This window comes from Cibotium barometz, chromosome 34 (assembly GCF_041138505.1).
Source record: "Cibotium barometz isolate CiBa-2024 chromosome 34, ASM4113850v1, whole genome shotgun sequence".
NCBI classification, from domain to species: Eukaryota; Viridiplantae; Streptophyta; class Polypodiopsida; order Cyatheales; family Cibotiaceae; genus Cibotium; species Cibotium barometz.
In genome coordinates, this window is record NC_141079.1 from 15,379,800 (window position 1) to 15,391,834 (window position 12,035).

Here is a 12,035-nt window from a genome sequence, read left to right on the forward strand (position 1 = left end):
ACCACATTACTTATTCCCTATTCCATTCAATGTGTACTCATTCTCATCCATTCACTCATATAGACTACACATTATTTCACATACACACATTCACATTCACATTCATTATTCTACATACATATCCATGTTCGTACGTCCACATCATACATCCAATTTCACATTCATACATACGCATCTACATGCATATATCTATTTTCACATCCTCATTCATACATCCACATTATACATACATCCAATTTCACATTCATACATACGCATCTACATGCATACATCTATTTTCACATCCTCATTCATACATCCACATTCACATACATACATCTACATCCGAATCTACATCCATACATCCACATCCACATGTTCATTCACATTCACATCCATACATCCACATCTACATACATACATCCATTTTCACATCCTCATTCATACATCCACATCCACATACATACATACATCCGTATCTACATCTATACATCTATTCTCGCCCTAACACATCCCATATACATCTTATCCTATCAGATAAACTCTCTACCTCGTCCCATACACATCTTAACACATCTTAACTCATCTTAACACATTCTATCACATCTCATACACCTCTTATCATATCCTATCACATCTCATACACATCTTTTCACATCTTTTCACATCTCATACACCTCTTATCACATCCTATCACTTCCCATACGCATCTTATCACATCTTATCACATCTCATACACCTCTTATCACATCCTATCACTTCCCATACGCATCATATCACATATTATCACATCTCATTTAAAAATCAATCTTTTATGCATCTTCTTATGCATAAATTCATTTTAAATGAAAATGACACTTTTGAATTAAAATTCCATCTCTTATGCATCTTCCTATGCATAAACTCAATTTAGATGAGAATTGACACTTTTGAATTAAAAATCCATCTTTTTTGCATCTTCCTATGCATAAATTCAATTTGGATGAGAATAACACTTTTGAATTGAAATTCCATTCTTTTATGCATCTTCCTATGCATAAATTCAATTTAGATGAGAATGACACTTTGAATTTAAAAATCAATCTTTTATGCATCTTCTTATGCATTAGAATAAAAGAATTTCTCTTATGCATCTAAGTTATGCATAAAATCCATTTATGATGAAAATCACACTTTTAGTATAAAAAGAATATCTTTTATGCATACCTCTATACATGAAATCCAATATGATAAAAGTAACACTTTTACAATAAAATAATCAACTTTTATGCATACCTCTATGCATGAAATCCAAATATGATAAAAGTCACACTTTTACAATAAAATAATCAACTTTTATGCATACCTCTATGCATGAAATCCAAATATGATAAAAGTCACACTTTTATAATAAAATAATCAACTTTTATGCATACCTCTATGCATGAAATCCAAATATGATAAAAGTCACACTTTTATAATAAAATAATCAACTTTTATGCATACCTCTATGCATGAAATCCAAATATGATAAAAGTCACACTTTTATAATAAAATAATCAACTTTTATGCATACCTCTATGCATGAAATCCAAATATGATAAAAGTAACACTTTTATAATAAAATAATCAACTTTTATGCATACCGCTATGCATGAAATCCAAATATGATAAAAGAAACACTTTTATATTAAAATAATGATTCTTTTATGCATACCTCTATGCATGAAATCCAATTATGATAAAAGTAACACTTTTATAATAAAATAATCATCAATTATGCATAACATAAAAATCAATTTCTCCATGATTACAATAAAATTCTTTCAATTAATCTAGGATGATAATTCCTAGAATATGGTAGGAAGTTCTCTTTTCATGCTTTGAATAAAATTATTTTATGTGTAATTTTTATAAAAATTTTACCATAGCTCCGCTACTATGACTGATAAATCTCAATTTATTTTGAAGGATAAAGCTTATCATTAAGAAAATGATTAGAATGATCCCTTATTGGATCATTAACCCAATAATGGGTTGAATCATCAATATTCATGAAATACATAAACTAAAAGCATAGAAAAAAGCCATTAATTTGACCTCAAGCATAGATTAATCTTGGATTAAGGAAAAGCTTTATGAAAAGCTTCATTTGGATTGAGAATGGGTCATGAGTATGACCATTTCTTGAGTGAGAGAGAAATTACATAAAAACCATTAGAATTAAGCATAAATGGAAATTTATGTAATTCTTAACTATCATTAATCAATTAACTTCAATAGCATTCATCAAATTATGTAACTCTTCACTACCATTTATTAATTAACTTTAATAGCATTCAAAAACCATTCCAATTAAGCTTCTCAAGCTTGAGAGGGGTTGAGAAGAGAAATATTGAGAAATTATAGAAAATGACCAAAATTCACTAATTATCTTACAAATTGCTTGATTCTTTGTTCACGGTAGAGGTCCCCAACCAATAAATTGGTTAAGTATGTTGATGGAGCCACCAATGGGGATTGAAGAAAGAGGGAAGCTCCAAAAACTAGTGAATTATTAATGAATTCACAGTTCTTGGCTTAGGTGGAGTAGAGTAACGATGCATAAACACTATATATTTTTCAACAAGGGGGAGGCTTCTATTTATAGGAAAAATTGAGCTCCTAACCAAACAAACTGATTCTAGAATTTTCTGAGTCAGTTTGGTCAATTTTTGACCATTTTTAGGTCAATTAAGGTAACTTTTTGGAACTAGACTTGAATGAGGAGAGAGGAGAGAGGAGAGATGAAATATCTCAATATTTATGAGTTTAAAACTCATTCAAGCATGTGAAATATGCACCTCCTTTAAAGAACTCCCCTTCCTTACATATGTGTCAAAATAGAATTATTATACCCAAAATATCTCATATTTTTAATATTGCTCATAGTTTTTTACTAATAAACCTTGTACATTTTCAACTCTTCATCTTATGTGAAATATGCACCTCCTTTAAAGAACTCCCCTTCCTTACATATGTGTCAAAATGGAATTATTATACCCAAAATATCTCATATTTTTAATATTGCTCATAGTTTTTTACTAATAAACCTTGTACATTTTCAACTCTTCATCTTATGTGAGCATTTACTCATTTTTGGATACCCAAAATATCTCATATTTTTGATATTACTCATAGTTTCTTACTAATAAACCTTGTACATAGTCAACTCTTCATCTTATGTGAGCATTTACTCATTTTTGGGTATCTTCTTTTACAAATTGGATTTATCTCCTCCCTACACATGGATTGATGCTATTGGCCCAAAGGAACCTTAATTGGACCATAATCTAAAATTTCTGAAAATCTAGACCCTTAGGCTAAGGTCCTTTATACCCATTTCCAATTAATTCCAATTGCACATTGGAAAATTCTTTCTGAATTTTTGTTTCAGGTGAATTCATTTGAATAAGATGAGATATTTTTCTATCCAAAAATATTCAAAATCTGAATATTCTCTCTCTAGAATATTTTCTCTCTCTATGCCAAAACAGGTAGAGACAAGATCTCTTATATTTCTGAAGAGGGAATTCATTACAGGGGAATATGCTGGACATTTTGAGAGGCTGGGGAGGAATCTTACAGGTTGCCTTACAACAAGTTTCCTCCATATGGCACTAAGGAAAGAGACCACTAGATCCATGAAAACAAGACGACAAAATGGGAGTCAATGATGGCATTCAAGAACATAAACAAGGCATGATCTCTAGTTATTTGAAGCTTTTGGGCTAGAATAGCGAAACTCTATGCACTACCTCTATCAACCAATGCTCTCCAAGCCCATCTTCAACATGCAGAGGAAAATGTTTACCAAATAAGTTTCTATCCTCCGGGTGAATCATTACAAGAAAAAAAAACTATATGTGAAGCCACAAAGCCTAAAACCCTTAAAAATTTTTCAGATATAATAGGAGCTGAATATTGCCATGGGGAGACTAGTAGCAAATGTTGGAGATGTTAAACCCAAAGAAAATACAGAGTCTCAAGGAAATAATGGTGTGGAGAACTCATAAGCATCAAAGCCAGTATTTGACATGTTGAGAAGATTTCCTATGTATACTAACATGACCATAGGAACCAATGGAAACGTTTATGGGGTCACTACATAGCATAAAGCTATCATTAGTAAAGGGTTTCGTTCACCAATCAAAATATGTATGGATTATGTAAAAAAATAAGGGCTTAAAGGAGCTTACTTATCACAAGATTTCACTGAATGTGTTATCAAAGAGAATGAGAAATCTAGTACCATGTGGCTCACTATACATCCATGCTTTTTTATTAATTAGTGCTTGAAAATAGCACTGCATTTTTTGTGTGCTTACATCGCAAATTGTGCTTGAGTAAAAGTGACCAAGGAGACACACTTATATGCTATTCTAAATAATCCATGAAAGAAGCAAACTTATGAGGCCACCTCAACCACTTCACACTATCACTTGCTTCCCAATCGAGCAGATCTATTATTGGCCTCAACTACTACACATGAGGCATATCTATAATAATCTATTCCCAATTGAAGAGATCTATTCTTGGCATCAACTAATACATGAAGCAAATGTATGATAAGCTTCGTGTTTGATCCATGTGATGCAAGTGTTAAAGAAACTTTTAGTACATCCTTTGGGAACAAAAGCCCATAATAGCACCATGCAAGCCAGCGAATCCCCAAGTGTGCCTTAGCAAAAATGGGAAACGATGCTAGTTCTATACAGTGGCCGTCTGCCATAGTAGTAGAATCTTGTTATACCCTCAATCGTTAAAAATCTCATTGAATAAACTTAGTTAATCTTGGGCAGCAGGATAATACTTAACAACCCCCCCATTAGATACCGACATCTATATCCTCTCAAAGAAATATGGTTTGGTTTGTGGTGTCCCCACTCATAACCATGTGTTCTCTTATATTGTGCCCATTTCCTAAAATATGTTAATCATGATTGCTAAAGAAACAACCAAGCATCTAATCCTAGGTAGCATCACTTTCTTCTTCCCCCGTGAAAGTAGCCTTAGTGCTACCTATACCACCTAACACTCAACCCCAAGTTGACAATACAACTCAAGGAGCTCCAAATCCAATCCTCAAGGGAGTGTATATAGAAGAATGCACAATATTGAAAGTAGGGCCATCAACACAATACAAAACACACTGAAGTACAGAAAGAAGTGGGGAGTAAGTAATATTTTGGCTTGCAAACTTGATTACAAGCTGATGACATCCATCCACCCATGTGCTAGATAAGAAGCTTTTAGGGAGGATGTCATTTCTTAAAAGAGTCCTCAAACACAATGAGCTCCAACAATCACCGCCAACCCCCTTGCACCTTTGCATACTCGATGTGTTGTTATTACTAATTGTTGGAACAAGGAAAATTTGAGTCCCTACCATACCGTGTCCTAGCCCATCACCTAGTGGATATGACTAATAAGTGATAGACATCACTAATCTCATTGCTTTTCTATCCTATGAAGTCCAAGTGCCCATAAGTTTTTTGTTGTGAATAATTCCACATTTATAGTAAGATCTTACACACCAACCTGGAAGGAATTTTAAGAGCCCACATAGAGAGAAAAAAATAGAGCAAATCTCTAAGGCCCATTCAATCAATCCTTGAGGTGCTAGAGAAAGATAAAATCCAAATGAGGATTACCCAAGGTTCCCATAAACAAGTTAAGACACTACTTTGAGAGTAAGAAAATGAACACAATGCTGCTTAAAAAGGCAAACTACTCATTGCAATCTTAGATGGTGGCATTGTAGTTAGCATTATTAGCAAGGGAGTTGTCAGGAAACGTGGGGAAACCCTCACCTAGACCATACCAATCTCTCGGCGGTGAAGTTTAGCTGATGAAAATAATGCTGCTACGTCACTTGGTGTCCTATTATGTAATGAGAAAATCAAAACCTTGGCTTGATTTTTTGCCTATCTTTTGTGGTGATGAGCCTTTCAATAGGATCATATAAGATGATCCTTGGGCAACCCTATATAAGGGATTCAAACTTAGTCCATGAGATGGCCAATCACATCTACCCTCCAAAAGGGAGACCTTACTCTGAAAGTTATGTAAATTATTATTATTTCTTATCTTTCATCTCAGCCTAAAGCAGTGGGATAAGTATTTACATATTTTGCAATTTGCATATAATAACCGTCCATACTACTACTACTAAGACAACACCATTTAAGATAGTCTATGGTAAGGCTTTGCCGACCCCTACGGCTCAGCTTTCACATTCTATAGAGGCTACAAATTCTTTTGTGTAGAGACTTTGACCAAATTCACAATTTAGTGAAATTGAACATTCAAAAAGCTCGACAGAAGTACATGAAGTATGCAAATAGTAAACATAAACATGTCATCATCTTCAATGAAACAACTAGTTGCTTATTCGTATTAAGTCCATAGAGACCAACCCTATGGTAAAGTTAGCTTCTAGATTTTATGTACCTTTCAAGATGATTATTGCCAAGATAAATGATAGTGCATTTAAGTTGGAGCTACCTTCCAATTGACATATTCATTATTCTTTTCATATTTTTGAGACCATTTTGAGGACCGCTACCCTTCTCATCCAATATTAGAAGAGCCTGCTGAGTTAGTAGATGAAGAAAAACATCTTGTGCTTGAGTCTATCATTGACCATGAGACCATCACCACACACACAAATGCAGCACTTATGTCAAGTATCTTGTGACTTTCAAGAATCATCCTATTAAAAATATTAAATGGATACCAAAAATTTTATTTAGTTCTTACCAAAATCTCATCCACTCATACCATCGTAAATCTAACTAATGAAGTTGTTACTTCATTACGAGCCATCCCTTCCCAAAGATTTTATCCTCAAAATCTAATATATATATTTTATATATAATTATACATCAATGAGAAGTGAAGGTTTTATAATATCCATTAGACAAAAAAAAAGATAGGAATATCTCCAAAAGTAACCATGCTCATACTCGATATAGAACCAGATCCTCCAAGTGAGAAAATAAATATCCTTGATTTTCATATGGTCCCATGAATAAAGCCTCCAAAGAAATTATCGAGTGAACCTTCTCAATCAATCATACCACATGGTCAAGAAACATCCTCCATAGACAGACCTTGTTATTGCACATAGGAAAGCTTGTAGGCAAACGAATTACATTATAGTTGCAACTAATTATTTTATTGAGAATAGTATAAGGCTTGTGTGATAAGAAAGGATAATGCCCAAACAATGACTGATTTTTTAATTGAGAAAACAATTTATAGTTTTAAAACTCCATCTGAGTTGGTTTCAGATCGTGGCACTCATTTCCTAAATGATGTCATCGAACACAACACTTAATATCTAAACATACGACATGATAAGATGAGTGGTGTGACCGATGATGACATCATCCCCAAGGGTAAATACTTTCATTTGATGAGGAACTCCTCTATGCTTCTATTCCTTAACTCTCATGTCCTTCTTCCCCATAATCCTCTTTGGCTCATAAATGTTTTCTCCCTCTTCACCCATAGGTGGAAACTCTTCCACTTCTCCAGGGATAGAACCCATATACTTCTTGGGATTATACGAATGAAATACATCATGGATTATTGTAGAATGAGGGAGGCCAAGCTTGCAGGAAAAATCACCAACCCTTTTGAGTACCAAGTATAGACCATAGTACCTATGAGCAAACTTGGGATTAGTGGAACCCTTGAAAGTGTTGTGGTAGCTCTTTGGTAGGTTCAAGAGTATATAATCTCCTTCTTAAATCTTTACATCATGCTTATGCTCATGTGCATTAGCCTTTATAACCTCTTGGGCTTTCTTCATATTGCCCTTACATAGTTGAAGAAGTTGTTTCATTTTTTCCAACTCTTCTTTTAGCTAATGGGTTTACCACCTTGTCTTCTTGGAAAGCTATGGAAAACACAAGCACTTGATACCCATAAAGAGCCTCAAAGGGAGATATCTCAATGCTTAAATGCTTACTAGAATTACGGTAAAATTTACCAAGATGTAGTGTAGGTTTTTTGGTGATCAAGGGGCCAATTATGTTAGAGAGACGTAGGATTCTTGGTGGCCAATAACCAAGCTTACAATAAGGTTTTCGGGTGAATAAGGGCCAACCGTATATAAGTGACTTTTTCTCATCATCTACGGAACAATCCCCCTTTGTGCCAATTTGAGTTTCTTGTGTGTTAGAAAGAGAGAGAGAGAGAGAGTTGAGAGTTGAGAGTTGAGAGTAAACTGTAGGATTCTTGGTGAATGTGCGTCCAAAGGCTTCAAACATTATGACACCACTCTTTTTAGTAGGTTTCACCTGCTTCTTCAACATTAACACATGTATAATCATTGTAGCATTCAAAGATCAGAAAAACCACAAGTGATGAGTAAGTGAGCTTTTATTTGTTTCCTAAAAAAAGGGCCTAAGTAGGGGCTCATTTTTACAGTCACGATCCAAAGGAGGGAGAGGAAAATCTCTACTTTTTGGTGCGCAAAATATGTGTCAGATGAAGACACCTCTTAAACAAGGCAAAACCATAAAATCCACCAACTCCTACGAGAAAAGGGAAACAACATATGATTGAAAGGCAAGGGTTTATTTGAGAGGTTTTGTGTGAAAAATATATACCAAATTATGATGCGTCTTCTAAAAAAATGACATCAAACAAGGCAAAAACCATAAAATCCAACTCCTACATAAAAAGAGAACTTCAAAACTTTAATAATTAATGTGTGGAATTGAGGATAAGAATTATAACCTCTATAAAAGGAATATATTAAAGCTATAAAAAGCTTGAAAGCTGTGAGATCCCCCTGTTCCCACCGAGCAACGGATTCGGGTACTAGCAGCGGAAGTAGCACTTCTCGCACGGGACAGGGGTCCCACATTCGGGGCCTCGTCCACGGATATCCGGACAGAGACTAATCCGTCGGTTTTTCCAAAACCGAACCCGGAAAAACTTCCCTTACCCGAAAAGCACGGGCGATTCTACCAGGATAATTTTTTACTCTAACGTAGTCAAGATCATTACTGATCACGCTGATCCAACTGCACCTATAAAGATACTCGGTCGGATCAAGGAAGAAACTTGCACTTGGATCATTGGGATCAACGCTTTTTTCCCCATCAAGAGGCACAGCCGTTGATTCCTATCCATAGAACAATTACTATCCGGGACTTACTTCATCTATCGTAATAACAGAAATTGAGTCTCGGTTTACGGATCCATCAGTCCAGCCTAACCCCATCCGATCCCATGGGTTAGCCAACCGCCCAACCACTGTAGTGATGGGATCCAATTTGGAATTTGGTTAAGTTTTGTCCCGGGTACCAAGAAAGAGAGTTCCAAGGCCCCCTAGCCGGAAGTTCATGCAACATAAAATTAGGCACACCACTTACACACCCAATATGAAATTGCCTTTTTCTTATCATCAGCTAACTTTAAAACAATCCTTTAATGAAACCATAGTACCACTGATCACAATCTTCCAATTTATCCGGTTGATCCTCAAATTTCCCATCATTCCTTCATCAGAGTATCTATGGCATCATTGGCAACTAGAACGCTCACCACCTGTCCACTCAGAGGCCGTTTCCATAGTTCCTAGCCCATAATACTCGGCAATATAATCACTTATCAAGATGGACTCTCGTTGAAGATCAGCAAGATCAACCAACAGATCCATATAAAAGAGCCATGGACTCATCCGTTGAGGACCAGCAAGGTCAGTCAACCAGATCCATGCCCGGTTTCACAAAACAACTCTTACTCCTTGTTCCAATATCTTCCTCGACGCACGCGTGGGTATCCTAGGCGACCCAGAGCCCGAGCACCGTATGGTCAGCACCCTCTAGGATCCTTCGCAGGTGACCTAGCGCTTCACTCATAGGCCGCTTCCTTGGTCCCTCATCCACCGTACCGGAAGCTCACCATTTTAATCGAACCGAGGCTGGTCAAGACCTCGGTCGACCTTGCTACGCGAGACGTCCTCCATTGACTCTCCGTCAGCAGTTGCAACTTTATCAGTTAGGTCTCCACGACCTTAATCACAAGACGGTCAAAATGCTTCCCCAGCATTCTTGACATAAAACAGCCATTTACAAACAGCATTTACAAACAGTTTACAAATACAGTTTCTATATTAACTCTCATTTTTCCACATTATCCCTCATTAATCCACATTACTTATTCCACATTCCATGTATATGTGTACTCATCCAATCACCTCCTTTTCCATCTCTTCACTTCAGATTCCTTCACATCACATATCATATATTCACATCCATATCCACATCCATACATCCACATCCACATCCACATTCACATCCATACATCCACATCTACATGCTTATCTTCATTTTCACATCCTCATTTATACATCCACATCCCATATCCACATTCATACATACACATCCATATCCACATCTACATCCACATACATACATACATCCACATCCACATTCCACATTCACATCTATACATCCACATCTATATTCACATACATCCACATCCACATTCCCATACATCCACATCTATACATCCACATTCCACATTCACATCTACATTCACATTCACATACATGCATCCACATCTACATGCTTACCTCCATTTTCACATCCTCATTTATACATCCACATCCCATATCCACATTCATACATACACATCCATACATCCACATCTACATCCACATACATACATACATCCACATCCACATTCCACATTCACATCTATACATCCACATCTACATTCACATTCACATACATCCACATCCACATTCCCATACATCCACATCTATACATCCACATTCCACATTCACATCTACATTCACATTCACATACATCCACATCTACATTCACATTCACATACATCCACATCCCCATTCCCATTCACATCTATACATCCACATCTACATCCACATACATACATACATCCACATCCACATTCCACATTCACATCTATACATCCACATCTACATCCACATTCACATACATCCACATCCACATTTCCATTCACATCTATACATCCACATCCATTCACATCTATACATCCACATCTACATCCACATTTACATCTATGCATATACATCTTCATGCATATATCCATTTTCATGTTCATACATCCACACTCCCATCTCCATATCCACACATCCACATACATACATCCATTTTCACATTCCCATTTATATAACCCCATATACCTTCACATCTAATCTTTTACATCACATCTATTCTCGCCCTATCACAACCCATATACATCTTATCCTATCACATACACTTCTTACCTCATCCCCCCATACACATCTTAATTCATCTTATCACATCCTAACTTATTTCATAAGCATCTTATCACCTCTTATCACACCTCTTATCACATCCTATCACTTTCCATACGCATCTTATCAATTCTTATCACATCTCATACACCTCTTATCACATCTTATCACATTTCATATCTTTTTTTTTTTTAAAGAGAATTCTTTTATTTGATATAAGATTTCTCTACACATTTATTTATACATAAATTCCATTTAAGGAGACTAATAACACTTTCGAAATTAAAATCAATCTTTTATGCATCTTCTTATGCATGATTTCAATTTGGTAGGGAATTATACTTTTAGAATAAAAGAATTTCTCTTATGCATCTAAGTTAAGGATAAAATCCATTTATGAGAAAAATCATACTTTTAGTATAAAAAGAATATCTTTTATGCATACCTATATGCATGAAATCCAATATGATAAAAGTAACACTTTTGATATAAAAATTTTTCCTTTATGCATACTTCTATGCATGAAAATTAAAAATGATAAAAGTAACACTTTTGATATAAAAATTTTCCTTTATGCATACTTCTATGCATGAAAATTAAAAATGATAAAAGTAACACTTTTGATATAAAAATTTTCCTTTATGCATACTTCTATGCATGAAAATTAAAAATGATAAAAGTAACACTTTTGATATAAAAATTTTCTTTTATGCATACTTTTATGTATGAAATAAAAATGATAAAAGTAACACTTTTGATATAAAAATTTATC